At 44.3% G+C, this 23,657-nt stretch overlaps 1 long non-coding RNA gene across 1 annotated transcript; it reads left to right on the top strand.

The window, feature by feature from the left end:
• The first annotated feature begins 186 nt into the window (after window positions 1-186).
• On the top strand, window positions 187-776 carry LOC135369236 (uncharacterized). Its single transcript, XR_010414998.1, has 2 exons — window positions 187-245; window positions 418-776. It is a non-coding gene; the product is annotated as an uncharacterized LOC135369236 (long non-coding RNA).
• Window positions 777-23,657: the final 22,881 nt, after the last annotated feature.

Here is a 23,657-nt window from a genome sequence, read left to right as displayed (position 1 = left end):
TTTTAGGGCCTAAATGCCTTCCTATTTCGCACTTTTTTAGTGCCTAAAAATCCTGGCCCTACTAATAACGTTCCTTTCAGCTGGAAAGTGCAGCTCCCGAAAACCCGTTTCGCGTGGAGTCCAAAGTAGCGCAGTCCAGTGCAAGTGAAAAGAATCCGCTTACTATTTTACTTCGAGGATGAGGACGACGAATTGTGGGCACTGATCGCGAGCTTGATGGAGGACGACTGTCCCACCGAAGAAAGGTACAACTTTCTTTGCTAAAGTACGCATATGCTGCTGACCTCTGCACCCTTCACGCATGTGTTTTTAGTGCCGGAACTTGTACTACATCAAATGATTTAAGCGAAAAGAGAAAGATTTCGGCTAACTACAATAGCCAGTGCTTGACGAATGCTGCCCACAATTTTCCTACAGGATTCCTGCGGCCAGGATACGGGGCTATACGCCGAAATTACCGTGCCCGCCCAAAGCACGGAATCGTTCCGAAGACACTTCAGGCTACAGAAGTCTTCTTTTGAACGACCAGTATTGCTGCTAGCGCCCAGCGTCATGCCCGAAATAAAATGGGCAGCGACAGAAGCACCGAAGCAGTTCATTTGGTGCCTTGCAAATACGGAAAGTTTCAGCTAAACAACTCTCGCAAATAGTAACACTGGTCAACAGTTGCATGTGTACATCACTGTTTGGAGATGGTCAGGTAATATGAGTAAAATTATCAGGAAAAACCCGGAAAAGTCGGGGAATTGTAATAGTAAAGTTTGGTAGACACCCTGCGTTGTAACTAGTTCCCTTTCAGAGGTAACTGCCTCAACACTGCTTTACATACACACTGCTCGCTCGTTTTTGGAACAAGACATCAATGAAGTTTTATCTGACATGTATCTGCAGGTCTATTGGAGACAGATTTAACGTCACGAATTAAGTCATCCGTGTTTCGTGTTGTGAAGCGTGTTGGCATGGCGCCATTGGGTCACTCACGACACTTCATACGGTGGCCCACACAAGAGGAGGTGCTGCACATCGTGTTGCGCTTTGAATCAAAGGCAGGATTCCCCAAGATGCTTGGTGCCATCGATGGAAGCCACATCCCAATAAAAGCACCCCGCAAGGACTCACGGCACATGTAAACCGGAAGGGGTTTCACTCCCTTAACCTCCAAACAATATGTGATGACAAACTAGGGTTCGTTTACTGCAGCGCTGGTGAACCAGGCTCCTACCACGATGCACGGGTATTTCGGCGATCTGATTTTGCGCGTAATGGTGAGACCCGAATTGTTACCACTGAACAGCCATATCTAGGGGGATACTGCCTATCCATTCGAGGGATACCTAATCACCCCATATAGGAACAACGGGAAATTGACCTCAAGCCATGCATCTTTCAACAAGAAGCACTGAAAGTTCCGAGTTGTTATCGAGTGTCCATTCGGGCTGTTGAAGTCTCGCTTCCGAAGACTTATTTACATGGAGACGCGTCGCCTGGACATCGCAGCGACACTCATTGCTGCTGCATGTATCCTGCACAATGCGTCCATTGAGTGGGGAGACGAATAGACAGGCACAGGGTACGAGCTCGACAGCATAGAGCAAGAAGAAGCAATAGCGGAGGATGAGGATAGACCGAAAGAAGTGGGCACACAGAAGCGAGATGCCATAATGAATCGCTTGTGAACTAATCTTCCACGAGTCGAGTAGGTCACATGACCGAGTTGTATCATGTGACCACAGAGTACGCGCCCGGTCGAGTAGCTTTGGGAACGCATGGGGACTCCGACCGAGTTCAGATGGAGGCCGGTGTCATCACCGCTTTCATCTCGCGCGCGTCAGATTTAGTTTGCAGAGACGACGATAACGACGACTGGGAATGTATTGAACAAGGTTAAAACTTGGGCGGGTTGGTATGACAGCTTCGCACACCTTCGCACTGGGGTTTCTATCGATTTTAAGAAGGGAATGTATTGTGAGCTGTTTACAGGAGTCACCATGCCCCGTCGGACATAGTTGAACTCTGTCTTGTCGGCCCAGTGGGCATTTGGCTTTTTCAGCACTTTGTGTATTTAGTTACTTACTGGACAGTTACGTTCAGAGATGGCTTGTCTGGTAGTATTTCTTCCAAGACACTGCAGAATTATCCCCCCTCTACTGGAGAATTAAATGGAAAAGAAGCTGACATTGTCGTCATTTATTTGTTAATTGTTTGTGGGATGGAAGACTTCACGTACCATTAGCTACTCCAAATGCATGAAGTGGATACATCCCGTTGCATTTGGTAGTCAAAAGATATAAAAGAAGAAGAATATTAACATCATGGCGACAGAAGGTGAAAAATACAAAAGGTGGATGCTGCTGGTTGGAATCCTAGAACTGAGTTAGTGGTGCGGGCGTGGTTAGGTCACTGAAATGTCCGCGGCGTCGGATTCGAATGTAAGCTGAACGGCTGAAACAAAACTTAATTTATCCAAGTTCCACCCAGGCATTTATCCACCAGCTACCCTGCGCCTATGCAACATATTTTATCTGAAACCTGTTCACACGAACGTATCGACAAACCTTCTTACAAGTGTGAAGGCAAAGGAAGAAAATTAATATTCCATTTAAAATCCAATTTCGGACACACGCACACAAAAGTAATAACAATAACAATGCTGGTCAGTAATAGCCCTTACTCCTAATATAGTTTTGAACGTTTCACATAGAGCTCTGCCTTTACAAGGACCACGTGGCTTCAAGGCAGTGAAAAAAATGAACATTGCAGGGCAGCTGTTAGTGAACATATGCTAAATAGATAATGGAAAAGCGACGTACGTGAAGACAAAATAGAAAGGCGCACCAGCGAGACTGACTTTGTCCTGAGAAATATATCCGGCTCACATGTCTTTGGGCGTTCGCCAGCCATTTCGGTGTCCCCTTGTGTATTGATAACCCGTCGTGGAGGTCGAGGCTTTTCGACAACCAAACGTTCATCTGGTTTCGATACCGCGCTTTCGCGGAAAAGAGCAGACGACTAAAGCCTGACGTCATTACTCGAGCGAACCTTCCCTGACCGGCATTCCCAGGAGAGTTGAATCGAGTTACTTGACCCGGTTTTGGAACGGCGCTTCGGGTACAGAGCTACTCCCGAGTTGACTCGAGTAGGTTCTGGAACGCACCCATACTTCCAGCCAGGTTGAGGTTTAGAACATCACGAGATTTATTCCCCTCCCCGAGTCCACGAGCACTCTTCGTCGTCTTTCACATGTGTACTTCGATAACATCACAACTCATATTTCACCTTTTTTACGTAAAACTTAGCCAGGGGCATTTCTCTTTGCACTTTATACAGGGTGCCCAAGCTAAATGCGAACACATTTCGTAAAAATTTATATATCACGTTTTCAGAGATGAAATCAATTGCAAATGCTGAAGGGCACTCATTAGGAGGGTATTAGCGAATTCCCATGGCCATGTGTTAATTAACTTTCAATCATTAACGTTGTAATTCTAAAAGCTACGAAGTTGTCCCAACGAGCACATCTGATCCCTTCGGTCACCTGATACCGGAGCCAGTAGTAAAGAGTGGTTGAGAAACAACATGGTGTCCAAACTACGGCACCCCTGCCCATGAGCCCTGCGCGTATTTTTCCCTGCGCGGCGCGTGTGCGGATAGTTGTCCGCGCGCTTATCGGCGGGGGGAGGGCTTTTACATGGGCGCGTTTACCCTCTCACATTTTTCAGCCTGGGCCAACTTCTTTCGACATTTTTGCGCCTTGGCCGACCTTTTTCGCGTATTTTTTCCCACGACCAGCGGGCGGCGCACGGGTGGAGGCTCTTACCGGTGGGCGGCGCGTGGCCGGAGGGCTGCGTGCGCCTTTACCATCACGCATTTTTCAACCTGGGCCGACTTCTTTCGTCATTTTTCAGCCTGAGCCGATTTGAATCGCTAATTTTTTCCAGCTCGAACAGGTGTGCAGTAGGCTGTTTACATGCAAAGGATAGCCATGCACAAAAGTACAAGTGAAAATATATTTATTAAAGTCATCAGAAATTATGTTATGGCTCTGCATAAATGGGAAAAACTTAGCCAAAAATCTGAAGCAGAAGAAACGCAATACACGTAACAAAGAATATACTTATTAGAGGTATGATGCAATAGCATTGAATATAGGTATCACAGTTCAAACTGTAATCATACACACAAGTTTTCAATGAATCAGAAGTGATAACACATTTAATCAAAGAAGATATTCTTAATCAATACGATTACAATCAAAATTACAAGTTTTATTATAAAAAGTCTGAGATGTGAGAACCTGATAGATGTAAGCAATTTCGAGCACAACAGCTAATATTCCATTATGACACATTTAATCAAAGAAGATATTTTTAATCAATATGATTCCAATCAAAATTAAAAAAAAATATTATAAAGTATTATTATACGTGACCACCATAGTGGAGCTTTAATTACAAGTGCCGATAGTTAATTGTGGACAGCAGAGAACCCTGAAGACCACGGGACACGAACACAAGAGGAAATAAAATCTATAACACTACATTTAACAAAAAAAAAACAACAGAGGAGGAGAATAATCTATCATTTTAAGTATCACAAAATCATCCTCGTGACTTAATCTAGTCGAACCCAATACAATTTTCATTCTAAGAGACACTACAAACCTTACTTTGTTTTATGATTCCAACAAAGAAAATATATTAAAAAATGAACTTCACTGCATAGCACGCTCCTAGCCAACAACCAGCTCTAATAATATCTGCCCTGATTTGTTGAAGACGGGAGGCGTACACCTGTTTTGTGACAGTTATGAACGTTTTCGAGCTCAATAGGGAATCTAAGTTGATTATTCCAACATTACACAATTAACCAATTTCTTATTAAATGAACAGCATAGGCGTAAGGAAATAACGAGAAACAGAACGATCGACAGCTAATAGAGAACGAAAACCCATCACGTAAACAAGAGGCACACAAAGGATTAATAATTGAAAAACAATCTATAAAAAACGAGAAACATGCACGCACTAAACACTGAATAGCAGAGAAACACTCTAAACGGCGCATCTGCCAACGTGTAAACAACAGACAAGAAAACATTATTGAAACAAGATCAACAGCTAATAGAGAGCCGGGTGTTGTTTCCAATGCAGCCCCCAATAGACGGATTATCTCCGATGAATAGAAGGATTAGCCATTGTGTAGGGTACACAACTAGGGTTGCCACCTTTCATAGTGAAAAATACCGGCTGAGGGAGAGGAGGTGGAATAGAGGGAAAGGAGGAAATGTTCGCGGGAAAGAGAAAGTGGGTGAGGGGTGGAGAGTATATACCACCCCTATATAGTATATAGGGGTGGAGAGTATATATATACAGTATATATCCCTGTAAAAGCCCCTATGAGAGATGTTGAGCCACAAATACCGGCAAAAGGCTGCCGGTATCATCTTCGTACCGGCAGAGCGGGCAAATAACCGGCCGTGCCGGTATAAAACCGGCCTGGCGGCAACCCTATACACAACTAGAGGGCGCTACGAGCGACGCTTCACCACTGGGGGCCGCTGCTGTCGCATTCCGCGGATGACGTCATTGCTCCTTCGGGGAGCATGGTGAGAGATAGCGGGAGGCATGGGATGGCGGTGCGAAATAGAGCGCCCTTGTGCAAGGCTGTGGGGGTGCTGCGAGCGATAGGACCGCCACTCTCCGCGGCGGCTCTCCACAGCGTTGTTATGGCCTCGTGATCGCGATAGGCGGCGTCGGTGGCAAAGGGTTTTGGGTCCAGCGTTGTGTACCAGTCTTTGAGGGAGTTTATATTAATCTCACTCCGTTTATTGTTCAACTGATGGTTGTTGTTTGAGAGCTCAATTGCTATGCTGTGAGATTGGTGTGTACTGCACGCATACGACAATATAAATAAATTAATATAAACAAAAGGACGTGCACGATAAATTACGCCACATTATTCTTCCCGTGTTGCTACACTTTACATTAAAAAGCACTTTCGCGAACCAGTCCCTTCACAAACAGCCGTGTGCATCCCGTCGTGTATATAGACTTAGATACTTTCCTTTTAATTGCCTAATAGCGCTTTTGCCACTCGACCGAGTATGTTAGAAGGCTCAAGACTTGCGCAATGTTATTTTGGTGATGGTGCATATGTTCAGACGAAAGTGGAGGAAAGTTGCTCCCTATTTGCTTTATATATTTATTCACTTCATTATATCCACATTTTTGTCACCCGTCTTCTCCTTTGGCGCGCATGCAGTGTTGCTTTAATGACATTGAAAACACTAGTGTGGACATTTTTGCTGACATTACTCTATTTTTATCCTCTTTGTAACTTTTTATCCTTTTGTAAGTTAATCTTTCCGTGCACCTCTATGTAGGCTCACGCTGTTGGCGGGCACGTGAAACTAATAAATAAATAAATAAATAAATAAATATCATTCTCACATACTAGTTTAAATTTAATTAGCGGTTAGTAATACTGCAGTATAAGCAATTTAGAACACTACAGTGCTGTAAGATATATTGTAATCACCTTATGGCTGCAGAATCACTGGGTGGATATCAGTAAAATTTTAGTGCCTTCTTTGCTGTGGTGGTCACTGCCACTAATAGGGATTCAGCTGAGCGTTGTGGCAATTTCAATGTAAACAGTCATCTGCTATATTGGAAAGTGAGTGATTATGGTCAAACAAGTCTCAATAAACATGATACATTCTACAATACAATCTGTAATTCCTAAATGTCAGTATGACAAGGTATGAAGAAATGTTAACATAGTGCATGTTATCATGTTATCCAAAGCAAGTTCTTCCACATTCACCCCCCCATGTACACACACCGAGAAAACAAATGGGTCTTGGGTTTGCCTCTGGTAACATAATTTAACTACACAAATGCAGATATGTGCAATCAAACGCATTTGCAAGGAAAGCATGAAGATTATTGCAGTTTCAACAGCCATGTCAGTAGGTCATACACACCTTGGTATTTTTGAAATTTCTCAAACATTTCCATATCTTCTATATGCAACGTGCTGGACATCTGGTGTGCAACACCAGATATCGGGCCAAAATCTGAGCCAGTATTGGGTCATGAACACACCGGTTTAACATGAGCAACAATAAGGAAGACGGAATGTCAACAAGTTGCAAACCGCTGTTCCATCTTGCACATTTGTCATGCTCATCTAGGTATTTTTGAAATTTCTTAAACAACTCCACGTCTTTTATATTCAACGTGCTGGACGTCTAGTGTGCAACACCTGATATCGAATCAAAATCTGAGCCATTATGGGGTCATGAACACACCGGTGTAACATGAGCAACAATAAAGGAAGACAGAATGTCAACAAGTTGCAAACCGCTGTTCCATCTTGCACATTTGTCATATGCTCATCTAGGTATTTTGGAAATTTGGAATATGAATAGGATGAATAAATGTTAACATAGTGCATGCTATCCGAAGCAAGTAGCAAGTTCTTCCACATCCCCCCCCCCCACACACACACACTCAGAAAAAAAAGGTCCTTGGTTTGCCTCTGTGCATGTAGCTTCTCTGATGAAATTACCTAATATTGATACAAAAAATACATTTTGATTCGATATCAGGGGTTGCAGACTAAAATGTCCAGCACGTTCAATATAAAAGATGTGGAAATGTTTAAAAAATTTCAAAAATATCAAAAATACCTAGATGTGCTGGACATGTTAGTCTGCAACCCCTGATATCGAATCAAAATGTGAGCCAGTATGGGGTCATGAACACACGGTGTAACATGAGCAACAATAAGCCAGACGACATGGAAACAAAAACAACAAACTTTTTATATCAGTATTAGGTAATTTCATCAGAGAAGCTGCATGCACAGAGGCAAACCAATGACCTTTTTTTTTCTGAGTGTGTGTGTGTGTGGGGGGGGGGGATGTGGAAGAACTTGCTACTTGCTTCGGATAGCATGCACTGTGTTAACATTTATTCATCCTATTCATATTCCAAATTTCCAAAATACCTAGATGAGCATATGACAAATGTGCAAGATGGAACAGCAGTTTGCAACTTGTTGACATTCTGTCTTCCTTTATTGTTGCTCATGTTACACCGGTGTGTTCATGACACCATAATGGCTCAGATTTTGATTCGATATCAGGTGTTGCACACTAGATGCCCAGCACGTTGAATATAAAAGACGTGGAGTTGTTTAAGAAATTTCAAAAATACCTAGATGAGCATGACAAATGTGCAAGATGGAACAGCGGTTTGCAACTTGTTGACATTCCGTCTTCCTTATTGTTGCTCATGTTAAACCGGTGTGTTCATGACCCAATACTGACTCAGATTTTGGCTCGATATCTGGTGTTGCACACCAGATGTCCAGCACGTTGCATATAGAAGATATGGAAAAGTTTGAGAAATTTCAAAAATACCAAGGTGTGCATGACCTACTGACATGGCTGTTGCAACTGCAATAATCTTCATGCTTTCCTTGCTAATGCGTTCGCTTGCACATATCTGCATTTGTGTAGTTAAATTATGTCACCAGAGGCAAACCCAAGACCCATTTTTTTTCTCAGTGTGTGTATATGGGAGGGGGGATGTGGAAGAACTTGCTTTGGATAACATGATAACATGCACTATGTTAACATTTCTTCATACCTTGTCATACTGACATTTAGGAATCACAGATTGTAGAATGTATCATGTTTATTGAGACTTGTTTGATCATAATCACTCACTTTCCAATATAGCAGATGACTGTTTACATTGGAATTGCCACAACGCTCAGCTGAATCCCTATTAGAGGCAGTGACCACCACAGCAAAGAAGGCACTAAAATTTTACTGATATCCACGCAGTGATTCTGCAGCCATAAGGCGCTTACAATATATCTGACAGCACTGTAGTGTTCTAAATTGCTTATACTGCAGTATTACTAACCGCTAATTAAATTTAAACTAGTATGTGAGAATGATAAATGAAGTGAATAAATATATAAAGCAAATAGGGAACAACTTTCCTCCACTCTCGTCTGAACATATGCACCATCACCAAAATAATATTGCGCAAGTCTTGAGCCTTCTAACATACTCGCTCGAGTCGCAAAAGGCTATTAGGCAATTAAAAGGAAAATATCTAAGTATATATACACGACGGGATGCACACGGCTGTTTGTGAACGGACTGGTTCGCGAAAGTGCGTTTATAATGTAAAGTGTAACAACACGGGTAGAAAAATGTGGCGTAATTTATCGTGCACGTCCTTTTGTTTATATTAATTTATTTATATTGTCGTATGGGTGCCGTAGACCCCAATCTCACAGCATAGCAATCGATCTTTCAAACAACAACCATCTGTTGAACAATAAACGGAGTGAGATTAATATAAACTCGCTCATAGACTGGTACACAACGCTGGACACAAAGTGGAGCAACACGGGAAGAATGATGTGGCGTAATTTATCGTGCACGTCCTTTTGTTTATATTAATTGATCTATATTGTCGTATGCCGTATGCTTGCCGTACAAACCAATCTCACAGCATAGCAATTGAGCTCTCAAACAACAACCATCAGTTGAATAAACGGAGTGAGATTAATATAAACTCGCTCAAAGACTGGTACACAACGCTGAACCCAAAACCCTTTGCCGCCGACGCCGCCTATCGCGGTCACGAGGCCATAACAACGCTGTGGAGGGCCGCCGCCGAGAGTGGCGGTCCTATCGCTCGCAGCGCCCCCACAGCCTTGCACAAGGGCGCTCTATTTCGCACCGCCATCCCATGCCTCCCGCAATCTCTCACCATGCTCCCCGAAGGAGCATTGACGTCATCCGCGGCATGCGACAGCAGCGGCCCCCAGTGGTGAAGCGTCGCTCGTAGGACCCTCTAATGGTGTACCCTACACAATGGCTAATCCTTCTATTCATCGGAGATAATCCGTCTATTGGGGGCTGCATTAAAAACAACACCCAAATCATCCTCGTGACGTAATCTAATCGAACACTATACAATTTTCATTCTAAGACATGCTAAAAACATTACTTTGTTTTATCAAGACAGAAAATAGATATGTTAAAAATGAACATCACCACATAGCACGCTCCCAGCTAACAACCAGATCTGATTATATCTGCCCTGATTTGTTGAAGACGGGTGCGTATAGATGTATGGAATACCCCGGAACACGAACGACACGAACACAAGAGGAAATAAAATCTGTACCACTACAAAGAAGATATTCTTAATCGATATGATTACAATCAAATTACAAGTTGTATTATAAAAAGTCTAATATTCCTACACGTGAAAACCATCACTGCAATAGCCTGAATATCTGTCATAACATTTCGCGCGCAATTCCAACATTACACAACTTTTAATTTCTTATTAAGTGAACAGCATAGACGTAAGGAAATAACGAGAAACAACACAATCAACAGCTACAATTAATAGAGAGCCAAACCTGCGCACAATCTAACACATAGAGAAATAATAGCTAATCAATCTATCAAAAGCAGAAATATTACAATATAGCACAGACTTAACGCTGAAGAACAGGGGAACACGCGGCGACACGTAAACAATAACAGAGGAAAATAATCTATCATTGAACCATCATAAAATCGAACAAGATACAATTTTCATTCTAGCAAACACTACGAACCTTGATGGAGGTATCCATGACATAGAAAATATGCACTGTTTTCATCTTGGTTTTAACTCTTTTCCTCAAAGCCGGGAGACTTTACATCTGTATCTATATGACCAAGCTCCAATGCTTTATCACTCAAAGGGTTGGGGGCTATATTCCTTCGTCCAGCGAACAGAACGTTCTAGAGCTCAGATAAGATAGTTCAAAGGCGATATATTTTATTGTGCAATGCAAATAGATGTCGATATCACTCGCGGGGATCACTATCTTTTCGCATCCTTTCCTTGAGACGGAAATCTTTCCTCAAAGTGGTTGTCAAGTCGACTAAGTTTGTAGAGATGCGATATTGTTATTGAACATGTGAGAAAGTCCAAATTATTAATTGGTAGCAACGATACTCAATCAAAAAACGAGAAACAAATTTAATTACATCAATTTTTGAAATATCTTGCAACAGAAAGTTCTAATGAACCACACAGAAAAATCAAATGTGAAACGCAGCTCAGAAATATGAGGCATTCCTAACTCAGAGATTATTTTTTCTTATCTCAATCGAGTGAACAATTGAAACAAATACGACACAATTAATACATCATGTATACATAATGTTCAACTCATAGAATATCAATCGAAACAAAACAATAATTAATTCAGACAAATCATTTCTAAGCAAGCAGCGTGAATACACCGTAGAATCTGTACAGAAACTTGTCATTTTCAATGAATAAACATGATCAACTAGTGGATTCAAGCAATAAAGTGTGACGAAACCCGACGACCCCCAACACCAACATCAAGTTAGGGAGGGATGGCCTCTAGTATGGCCTTGTACATAGAATCATTGAAAGCGCACATTTTTTCTTACTCATCACATCTTTTTGTAAATCAATTTCCATAATTCTCATGGCACGGGGATATTATTAACATTCTGAAAAATTTTAATCAATAAAATGAGCATAGATATGCTTTTAATTAAGTGTAGACGCGCACTTGAAAACAGAAGAGACAACTGTTCTACATTGAAAAGATGGACAGATTTTGTACTCGCTACCATAAGTCATGGGAGGACCTGATAAAACACTGCTTCGAAAAGGAAGAGCCGCGAAACGATTCCATTATCGCTGCCTTTCAATACGTCCTAGACATGGTCGTATTTGGAGATATGGTACAAACTACAGAACTGAAGGTGCAAGAATTTATATGCCGAATCCACAATACTTATAAAAATATCTGCACATCAACGTTGGAAGGACCACTGGGATTGATGGCGGAGTTTTTGAGATTTGCTAACGAAGAATTGAAATACACTAGACCAGATGTAATTGTAATCATTGCAATGGGCGTTGCGTTCATCAAGAAAGCAGTCAGATCAAATTATCATATACAAACGGTCTATATCGCACGATTCATTACGGATTTGTTGAAATTACACATATCTGAGATGGAAAGTACATAAAATCTTATCACGTGATATGTTCCACTACCACGGCAACGCAAGTATTTTATTCTACCAGTCAGTGATGTCGAATGAGCAGAAGTTCAATATTGTCGTGCAAGGTCTGATGTATTATCACCTGTTGAAACTCAACAAGCATATCAATTGCGGTGGACCACCGGACGATTTTCATCTAATACTCTCTTGTACAGCATTCAAGAATCTTCATACAAAGAAGGGAAACATCAATAAGAGAATGTGCAAGTTCATCGCGACAAAGTGCAAGTTGTTGAAGCAATACAAACACGGCGACAACATATCACCTGCGTTAATAAACGCTGGATTCAAGCACCCAATAATCAGAATAAACTATTTCATGTCTTCGGAATTCATCAATGAAGACAACAAACGAAAACTTCAGCGTTTGAAATAGAACTGTAATTTATCGGAATAAACAAGCATATAATTGAAATAATAATTGTATTCTTTGTCATCATTGCAATGTATTCTACACATCGCAACGAAAACAGCTTATGATTAGATTGAAGATTGCTAAGGAGATGAATATTCCACACTGTGTGTAAGAATTCTCATATAGAATGAGACCTGACCATCAAATAGGTTTTACCTGACTACACTCTGTACAAGTTCAACATCTGAAGGATAGAATTGCTGGAGAAGGATCGGTCATTGAAATTTAGAGGCATGATACATTTATGCAGAGCCATAACATAATTTATGATGACTTTAATAAATATATTTTCACTTGTACTTTTGTGTATGGCTATCCTTTGCATGTACACAGCCTACTGCACACCTGTTGTAGCGGGAAAAAAATAGCGATCCAAGTCGGTTCAGGCTGAAAAAAGACGAAAGAAGTCGGCCCAGGTTGAAAAATGTGTGATGGTAAACGCGCACGCAGCACTCCGGCCACGCGCCGCCCACCGGTAAGATCCTCCACCCGAGCGCCGCCCGCCGATCGTGGGAAAAAATACGCGAAAAAGGTCGGCCAAGGCGCAAAAATTTTGAAAGAAGTTGGCCCAGGCTGAAAAATGTGAGAGGGTAAACGCGCACGCAGCCCTCCCCCCGCCGATAAGCGCTCGGACAAAGATCCGCACACGCGTCGCGCAGGGAAAAATACGCGCAGGGCTCAGGGGAAGGGGTCACGTAGTTTGGACACCATGTTGTTTCTCAACCACCCTTTACTACTGGCTCCGGTATCAGTTGACCGAAGGGACCAGATGTGCTCGTCGGGACAACTTCGTATCTTTTAGAATTACAACGTTAATGATTGAAAGTTAATTAACACATGGCCATGGGAATTCGCTAATACCCTCCTAAGGAGTGCCCTTCAGCATATTGCAATTGATTTCATCTCAGAAAACGTGATATATAAATTTTTAAGAAATGTGTGCGCATTTAGCTGGGGGTGCGTTTTTTTATTCTACCCGGGTAACCCCTCGGGTTACGCACCACGTGACCCGAGTGAGATGTCACGTGATCTGTGGGTAGGTACCCCCGTTTAGAAATTTTCGCCCATTACGAGTTACGCCCGTCTCAGCGAACATGGCGGCAGAGGCAGACGACGTTTTTGACGAGGACATGATTTTAGAAGTTGCGGCACTTGTGCTGCTTGACGCATTTGACGAAGCGGAAGATGATGACGAAGGAAGAAAAAGGCATCCATCCAACGAAACAATAGTCGTGCTAAAGCCACCGAAATATGCTCGGAATCGCAAAGTTAAAAGACGCGGGACTCTCACTTGACGTGCTGTGACGTCATAACCCTCTGCTACCCACCTGCTGAGCTGGGTCAGTGAGAGTAGGTACCCAGAGTAACCCTCCAGCGACGAGACTTGAATTTTCGCCGGTAGGTTATGACGTCACTTCCGTCACCCTCGATTTTCTGCCCAGTAAGGGTTACCCCTGAGTTACCCGGGTAGAATAAAAAAACGCACCCTAGGACACCCTGTGTAAAGTGCAAAGAGAAATGCCCCTAGCTAAGTTTTACGTAAAAAGGTGAAATATGAGTTGTGATGTTATCGAAGTACTCATGTGAAAGACGACGAAGAGTGCTCGTGGGCTCGGGGAGGGGAGTAAAGCTCGTGATGTTCTAAACCTCAACGTGGCTGGAAGTATGGGTGCGTTCCGGGACCCACTCGAGTCAACTCGGGAGTAGCTCTCTACCCGAAGCGCCGTTCCAAGACTGGGTCGAGTAACTCGATGACGTCACTTACCGCGTTCCAAAACAAGGTGGAGTAACCAAAGAGTTAACTCGATTCAACTCTCCTCGGATGGCCGGTCAGGGAAGGTTCGCTCGAGTAATGACGTCAGGCTTTTGTCGTCGGCTCTTTTCCGCGAAAGCGCGGTATCGAAACCAGCTGAACGTTTGGTTGTCGAAAAGCCTCGACCTCCACGCAGTGGCGTATCTAGGGTGTGGCAGGTGTGGACAGGTGCCATGGGCGCCAGGTGAACAGGAGCGCCATTATGTGGTCGGGTGTGAATGTGCCAGGTCAGGCACTCAACCTGGCACATTCATAAATGATATAAAGCACCCGCCATTAGAGAGGTTGCAGTGTGAAACCTAGTGCGGACCACACGAAAACGCATCCCCAAGGACATCATGTTAACCACGAGGTAGCTAAACTGGGCACGTGACGTATTTGACGAGAACGGGGCACCGTGAGCTAACCGAACCAGCTCAGTGAGCGACTGTCACGGCCGAGACCAAAGCAGCCTAAACAAAAGGGAGATCCCAGTACCCTGTACGGTTACTCGAGACGCGACAGCAGCATTTGAGGATGTTTAGGTAGCAAGCCGATCCCAGCAGTGGGACTTTGAGAGAGATATCTGAGCAAGAAAATCGACCCGACGAAAAGAGGAGTTCGTATAGGGCGGACCAACAAGAGGGTTGACCTGAACCCGTCTGTCGGGCTGGGGCAGGTGTAAAGTGATGTGACTTCCTGGAGATGAGAATGTCTTCCCGAACTTTCCGGTTGCGGTCCAGATAATGCTTACGATCGCAGTTTCAATTGCCAGCTGTGAGCGGTCATTTAGCAAGCTAAAGCTGATACTTTCGTATTTAAGAGCATCAATGGGCCAGGACAGGCTTTCCGACCTTGCTGTCCTAAGTGTTGAACGAGACGAAACAGAAGAAATTGATTTCAATGACATTATCGACAAATTTGCAGCAGCAAAACCCAGAAAGGCTATCATGTGACGTTAGTGGGCCATCTCCATGTGTAGTAGTTCTGTGGATTTCATTAAAGTATTTACAAAACACGACCAACTGTGTCCTCGATATGTGCCTGAACAGGGACGAGGACTCACTGGTTGCCATGGGCGCAGGTAGCTCTAAATACGCCACTGCCTCCACGACGGGTTATCAATACACAAATGGACAGCGAAATGGCAGGCGAACGCCCAAAGACACGTGAGCCGGATATATTTCCCAGGACAAAGTCAGTCTCCCTGGTGCGCCTTTCTATTTTGTCTTCACGTACATCGCTTTGCCATTATCTATTTAGCATATGTTCACTAACAGCTGCCCTGCAATGTTTATTTGTTTCACTGCCTTGTAGCCCCGTGGTCCTTGTAAAGGCAGAGCTCTATGTGAAACGTTCAAAACTATATTAGGAGTAAGGGCTATTACTGACCAGCATTATTATCATGATTACTTTTGTGTGCGTGTGTCCGAAATTGGATTTTAAATGGAATATTAATTTTCTTCCTTTGCCTTCACACTTGTAAGAAGGTTTGTCGGTACGTTCGTGTGAACAGGATTCAGATAAAATATGTAGCATAGGCGCAGGATAGCTGGTGGATAAATGCCTGGGTGGAACTTGGATAAATTATGAGCTGCGGAAGGAAGGGACAACACGACAGAACTCGGTCACGAATTTCCCCTCTTTTCGCCCAAGCCCAGACTTCTTTCAAGGTGAATGAAACAGGAGGCTTTTGCGCGCTTCGCGATACGTGTACAATCAGAACCGCTTCATCGCGCTCTGATTACATGTTTTGTTTCAACCGTTCAGCTCACATTCGAATTCGACGCCGCGGACATTTCCGTGACCTAACCACGCCCGCACCACTAACTCAGTTCTAGGATTCCAACTAGCAGCTTCCACCTTTTGTATTTTTCACCTTCTGTCGTCATGATGTTAATATTCTTCTTTTATTTCTTTTGACTACCAAATGCAACGGGATGTATCCACTTGTTGCATTTAGGGTAGCTAATGGTACGTGAAGTCTTCCATCCCACAAAAAATTAACAAATAAATGACGACAATGTCAGCTTCTTTTCCATTTCATTCTCCAGTAGAGGGGGGAAAATTGTGCAGTGTCTTGGAAGAAATACTACCAGACAAGCAATCTCTGAATGTAACTGTCCAGTAAGTAACTAGATACACAGAGTGCTGAAAAAGCCAAATGCCCACTGGGCCGACAAGACAGAGTTCAACTATGTCCGACGGGGCATGGTGACTCCTGTAAACAGCTCACAATACATTCCCTTTTTAAAATCGATAAAAACCCCAGTGCGAAGGTGTGCGAAGCTGTCATACCAACCCGTCCAAGTTTTAACCTTGTTCAATACATTCCCAGTCGTCGTTATCGTCGTCTCTGCAAACTAAATCTGACGCGCGCAAGATGAAGGCGGTGAGGACACCGGCCTCCATCTTAACTCGGTCGGAGTCCCATGCGTTCCCAAAGCTACTCGACCGGGCGCGTACTCTGTGGTCACATGATACAACTCGGTCATGTGACATACTCGACTCGTGGGTTTGTTCTGGAACGCATCCTATGTGTCTTGGGGTGCGTTCCGAACCTTAATCGAATCAACTCGGGAGTAGATCTCTACCGAAGCGCCGTTCCAAAAGCGGGTCGAGTAACTCGATGGCGTCTTTACTCGCGTTCCAAAACCAGATCGGGCCGGATTTGGGTTAACTCGGTCCAACTCACCCCCTCAAAGCCGACAGGGGAAGTGACGTCATGGGAGTGTCGTCTGCTGTTTTCCGCGGAAGCGCCTGTCGTCTGCGTGTTCCGTGGTCGAAACACTAACCGAAACACTAAACGAAAACTAATCCGCTGAAAGTGCATTGTGTGGCGACGGCACATAATAGACTCGTGGATGGCAGAGAAGGTGGCAATGATTTTTCGGTGCGGATTTTGCGACCGCATATTCGGCAACGAGGCTGACGCCCACGATCATATCCGAGACGTTCACTATGGGGGACTTCAAAGTAAGTCTTACATCCGATTTATAAGGTTATTTACCCCTTTGCTATTGTAACTATGCTAGAATGGGATCTTACTATTGTTGTACCACGTGCCGCGTGATTAGCAGTGCATGTTGCCTTTTTTTCAGGGCATCGCTAATTAGTATTTCAAGCGATGTTATATTTCCATGCAACATTTCCTGCATAGATTTTCTAAATGAGGTTTTGCCAGATTGTTACATTTTACGCTGGCTTATAGTTCGACACGGCGCTGTTCAAACATGCTTGAAAATGACTTTCCCGTTTTGTTTTTCTTATTCCCAGATACACAAAGCGCTCCCCAGAACGAGCGTGAGGACAGCCCCGCCGAGAATATGCTGGTGCCATGCGCGTCTCACATGCCGGCAGACCTTATCCCAGTTTCCTGTCCCCCACAACACAACTACGAGACTCCTGCAACTACATGCAAGAGTCTCCTGATCACGGGGCCCAGCGAAATTGACGGAAAGTGCACTTTGTGAAGGCCTGCCAAAGAAGGGGCCTGTAGCACAGGTGTTCTGGTCAACGTAAGTGCTATGCTGCTTTTCTTATGTTCGTATGTGGAAGCAAATTGGCAAAAATTGTTTTGCACTTTACATTTTCTTTCTGCAAGTATTTGTGTGCTGCCAGCTCTATTCCACGTTATTTTCCACTAGCACATCTGTCGGTCTTCAGGAAGGCGGCCATGTTTTCACACCACTGCTGGTGGAAAATAAATGGAAAAACTCGAAAAAGAAATATCAGGAGGCCCAAGGACCATAACAGGCAGAGTGGGAACAATAGGTGAGCTGCACTGAGCGTACATGGCTTTAAAGTGACCGACCTGCGTTACTTTTGTTCACTGCCAAAAAATAGGAAAAACTGGGTCTTCTTGGACAAGCCTCCAATGCAAAAGTGCGTCGACCAACGCCGTGGTAATTGCGAGTTCATCGACAGGCCTAACTGTGACGGAGGAGCCAGACTCCCAACCAGACTCACCAGCACGGAAGAGGAGGCACAGCTATGACGACCTCCTTGACGTCATGAAGCGCAGGTTAGAGTTGGAAGAGAGGAGGGTACAAGGAGGCAGAGAGATTCACAGTTTTATTTGAACAATACCTCAAAGAATCAATTGATAAAAGCTAATTACATGTACTTGCGTGGTCTTCTTGAAGATTAGTTCACAAGCGATTCATTATGGCATCTCGCTTCTGTGTGCCCACTTCTTTCCGTCTATCCTCATCCTCCGCTATTGCTTCTTCTTGCTCTATGCTGTCGAACTTGTACCCTGTGCCTGTCTATTCCTCTCCCCATTCAATGGACGAAGGATACATGCAGCAGTAATGAGTGCCGCTGCGATGTCTAGGCGACGCGTCTCCATGTAAATAAGTCTCCGGAAGCGAGACATCAACAGCCCGAATGGACACTCGATAACAACTCGAAACTTCGAGTGCTTCTTATTGAAAGATGTATGGCTTGAGGTCAATTTCCCGTTGTTCCTATATGGGGTGATTAGGTATCTCTTGAATGGATAGGCAGCATCCCCCTAGATATGCTGTTCAGTGGAAACATTTCGGGTCTCACCATTACGCGCAAAATCAGATCGCCGAAATACCCGTGCATCGTGGTAGGAGCCTGGTTCACCAGCGCTGCAGTAAACGAACCCTAGTTTGTCATCACAGATTGTTTGGAGGTTAAGGGAGTGAAACCCCTTCCGGTTTACATATGCCCGTGAGTCCTTGCGGGATGCTTTTATTGGGATGTGGCTTCCATGGATGGCACCAAGCATCTTGGGGGAATCCTGCCTTTGATTCAAAGCGCAACACGATGTGCAGCGCCTCCTCTTGTGTGGGCCACCGTATGAAGTGTCGTGAGTGACCCAATGGCGCCATGCCAACACGCTTCACAACACGAAACACTGACGACTTAATTCGTGACGTTAAATCTGTCTCCAATAGACCTGCAGATACACGTCAGATAAAACTTCCTTGATGTCTCGTTCCAAAAACGAGCGAGCAGTGTGTATGTACAGCAGTGTTGAGGCAGTTGCCTCTGAAAGGGAACTAGTTACAACGCAGGGTGTCTACCAAACTTTACTATTTCAATTCTCCGACTTTTCCTGGTTTTCCTAATAATTTTACTCATATTACCTGACCATCTCCAAACACTGATGTACACACGCAACTGTTGAGCAGTGTTACTATTTGCGAGAGAGTTGTTTAGCTGAAACTTTCCGTATTTGCAAGCCACCAAATGAACATCATGGGCTGCTTCGGTGCTTCTGTCGCTGCCCATTTTATTTCGGGCATGATGCTGGGCGCTAGCAGCAACACTGGTCGTTCAAAAGAAGACTTCTGTTGCCTGAAGTGTCTTCGGAACGATTCCGGGCTTTGGGCGGGCACGGTAATTTCGGCGTATAGCCCCGTATCCTGGCCGCTGGAATCATGTAGGAAAATTGTGGGCAGCACTCGTCAAGCACTGGCTATTGTAGTTAGCCGAAATCTTAATATTCCGGTTTTCTCTGATATCATTTGATGTAGTACAAGTTCCGGCACTAAAAACACATGCGTGAAGGGTGCAGAGGTCAGCAGCATATGCGTACTTTAGCAAAGAAAGTTGTACCTTTCTTCGGTGGGACAGTCGTCCTCCATCAAGCTCGCGATCAGTGCCCACAATTCGTCGTCCTCATCCTCGAAGTTAAATAGTAAGCTCATTCTTTTCACTTGCACTGGACTGCACTACTTTGGACTCCACGCGAAACGGGTTTTCGGGAGCTGCACTTTCCAGCTGAAAGGAACTTTATTAGTAATGCCTTTCTTTTCAACAGGAAAGTGCAGCACGCAAATAACCCAGTTCAGATCTGGTGCAGGAGGTGCAAGCGAAAAGAATGCACCTATAGTGGTATTGCGCGGGTGATTATCGAACCGACCGAACGCGCATTACGTGTCGCCATCTTTACTCAGTCGAGGTGAGTACACATTCCTAAGCTACTTGAGCCTTCCTAAGTACATGCTAAGTACACGTCTTTCTGAGTACACGTTCCTAAGCTTCTTGTTCTGATCTACTCGACCCGGGATTTCTCCGGGGTCACGTGGGCACGACTCGATCACTGCAATTGGGTGCGCAGTATGTTCAATAAAGACGGCTTTCTCATTCGTGATAAAGTTTGACAATATGTTGAGGGTGCAATGTAGAATGCACATAAATATTTGCTGCGTAAGTAGAGTGACTCTTGGAAAATCAACGTTGTTCTCTATGTTCACAATCCAGAGTTGATCTACTCGACCCGCGAGTTTCTCTTAGAACGCACCCTTGGTTAGCGCTCCTATATATGGCGTGCTAGAAAGACCATAGCGCTACACGACACACTATGTCAACAAACATGGCTGCCTTTCAAGTCGCAGCAGCGCTCCAGTAATGTCCTCTGCGGACTGAAGAAATACCGAGAGGGCACGCGAAAAAAATTAAATGACCGAGTCTTGAGGGTATAGAGCAGGGTTTATTCACTGACGTCACCTCGCCGGCATACTGTAGGTCCCTCGAAGTGATGTTCCCGCATTAGTTCGCTGCCATATGCTTTTTGGGTGACTATTACCGTCGAAAACATGAAAATTGCTTGGATATGCTACAAATCACGCTGCACAATAAATTTGAAACACTAAATATACGATGTATGATATATAAGTTGCCTCAGCAGGACAGAAGCCGCTCTCTATTCGAAATATCGGCGGCTTCTGTCCTGAGGCAACTCCTTTCCTACATTTCTACCGGTTCGCTGGATTTCTGCCCATCTAGAAATATACGGTGGGTGCGATATCGGTGGCGGCTTGGACGGGACCTACAGTCACTGACCTCTATAGTATATAGGCTGGATCACGCATAGGGTGCTCCACAGCGTGGTCACCGGCCGCCATATTTGTGGGCCCAACGCATTCTGTCGTCTGCATTTAGTTCAAGCGGGGCTGCCCGTATTTTTTAAAATTTACTTTAAACTAAAGGGTATGTCATGCTAGTTTGTTGCAGCTTTGAGTACACTTCACACGGGCAGAGAAAGAGGGATAATTTTTCGCAGGTAAGTCTTTATTTTGAGGAAAAATATGCTTATTCGTATCGCATGCATCTGATCTCGGATTTGTTTGCATTGCTGCTTCGCTGGTGCCATTACGTACTAAGAAAGCATTTGTGGCTGCTCCTACAAATCTCAAGACCATGTATTTTCTATAAACAATGCGCTTGTACTTGCAGGTTCCCCTCACAGTCGCTCAGCTGTGCCGAAGAAGCGGATGAGGAACCTGCGCCAATATGCCTATTTGTTCCGCTGTTCTTTTAATTTGTGAGGTACTGTGGAAGTAAATAAACTGATGCGTTAACCTCGTATGTGCAGTCGCTCCTACAGTGTATGTGATAAGTCATGCATTGCATGCTCTTCGTCCACAGCGCTTCGAATTTCTGGAATGAAATACGCTGACAGCTGAACAACTGGAAAGCACTCGTGACAATAACGTTATTTTAAGACGAGGAATAGGGAGTTTCATCGCCCATTGCTGGATGCTGATGTGGTGAATAAAATAATGAGCCTCTTCAGAAGAAGGATCGATGTCTTATTGCAGGACACACCCAGAGACACTCGTAGAACATAATACGATAAAGGAAAAAGTCAAACTACAACCGTACAATACCAAACAACATCATAACGAACGAGAACCGCGGAACACCACACGAAAACCGAACAACAAAGGAAAACAAACAAAAAATATAAAAACGGAAAATGAAACCTTCCTGAACAAAAATAATTAATTTTATAGGTTAACATTCACCAAATTCACCTTCATGCGTATGCGCCCTGTGAACGACAGTTACGACCCCTTATTCGGAATACAGGCAGCGGAGAAGAAAAAGAAGGCAATTACCATTAAAAACTACAGGAACACGACTGAAGCACATTTGGAATACATCAGCACACTGATTCCTAAGAAAGATGCCTGCTAATCAGCAATGAGGTGCGTTTAAATCGCAATAAATACTCCAAGTCCAATCGCTTCCCATTGTTTCCTATGGGAACAGCCGGCGCCAGTGGGCCTTCCAACATGGCGCCCTGTTGCCGCACCTCTCTCCCACGCGCCCCTCTCCTATGCGCGCTCCAGCCTTTATACATAGAGATCAGTGCCTAGAGTATGCAGCACATCTACCTGCAAGCGACAGTGGCGGTCTCCAGCGAATGACGTCATGCGAAGAAACCCTTATTATCTACCATTGTTTTTGATGAAGTCGTTCGCAAAATAACGCAGTGTGAAGGCTATAGGTCTCAGCATCTAGCTTTCCAGGGCACGCGAGCACCGCGTTGCGGCCGGCGAATTTTGTTATTTTGCCATTTTCTCACAGAGACTATAACTTCTTCCTCTTCCCTTTCCTGTGAGTTTTAATACATGGAAAGCCCTACGGAAAAGGAAGTTACCAAATCCAAGTTTGGAATTGTGATATCACCCCGTACAAAGGAACAGCGCCATTGGCTTATCATGTTTTCGAAACCGTTGTCGTGACCAAAACCAGGGGGTATTTGCAGAGAAAAGGAAAGATATACGGGGAAAGGTCAGACCATCTAATGACAGCCGCTAGGTGCTCCATGCACTGGTGCTCCGTATAGTGCCGCTAGGTGGTAAAGGCAACTGGCGTTTCACCATAGACGATGAGAAGGGAGTACTTAATTGCAAAACGGTGCATCTCCATCGATCGCCAATCTTTCCGAACCTCCAGTCGCTCCTTCTCCTCTTTTTCCGTCTTTCCTCTCTTCTCTTCTTCAACCGTCTTTTCCTCTCTCGTATCTTCTTCGCGTCTACCGTCTCCTTTTCGTGTTTGCCTTTTTTCTTCGCGTCTATCTCTCCTTCGTGTTTGCCTTTTCTTCTTCGCGTCTATCTCTTCCTCGTGTTTGCCCTCTTCGCGTCTATATCTTCTTCGTGTTTACTTCTCCTCGCGTCTACCTTCTCTCTCTTCGCGTATCTAATTCCCTTCTGTCATTTCTTTCAGGATGAAACTTCAAGTCGATCAACTGCTTCGTGGCGGAAAGATGATGGCGAAAACCGCGCTCGCAATTGTGTACCTGACGGGTCTAGCAGTGTTCTTAGCTGTAGGGCGCCCATACCTTGCGCTTGTTTTCACGCTGCATCCGGGTGTCTTTTGTGGGCTGCTTTGGTACAATATACCCAGGGCAGTTGTCAAGGTGTACCAGTCATGGACCGGGGCGAACCAACTGTCGGTGGAAGGGCAATGCGTCCGCGTCATTTTGACATCCTACTGGGCAATGCCTATTCTTGTCTGCATTGAAGGACTTGGTTTCATGC

The sequence above is a fragment of the Ornithodoros turicata genome, chromosome 9, assembly GCF_037126465.1.
Source record: "Ornithodoros turicata isolate Travis chromosome 9, ASM3712646v1, whole genome shotgun sequence".
Lineage (NCBI taxonomy): Eukaryota > Metazoa > Arthropoda > Arachnida > Ixodida > Argasidae > Ornithodoros > Ornithodoros turicata.
Note: the sequence above shows the minus strand (reverse complement) of the source record. Positions and strands in the feature narration are given on the sequence as shown.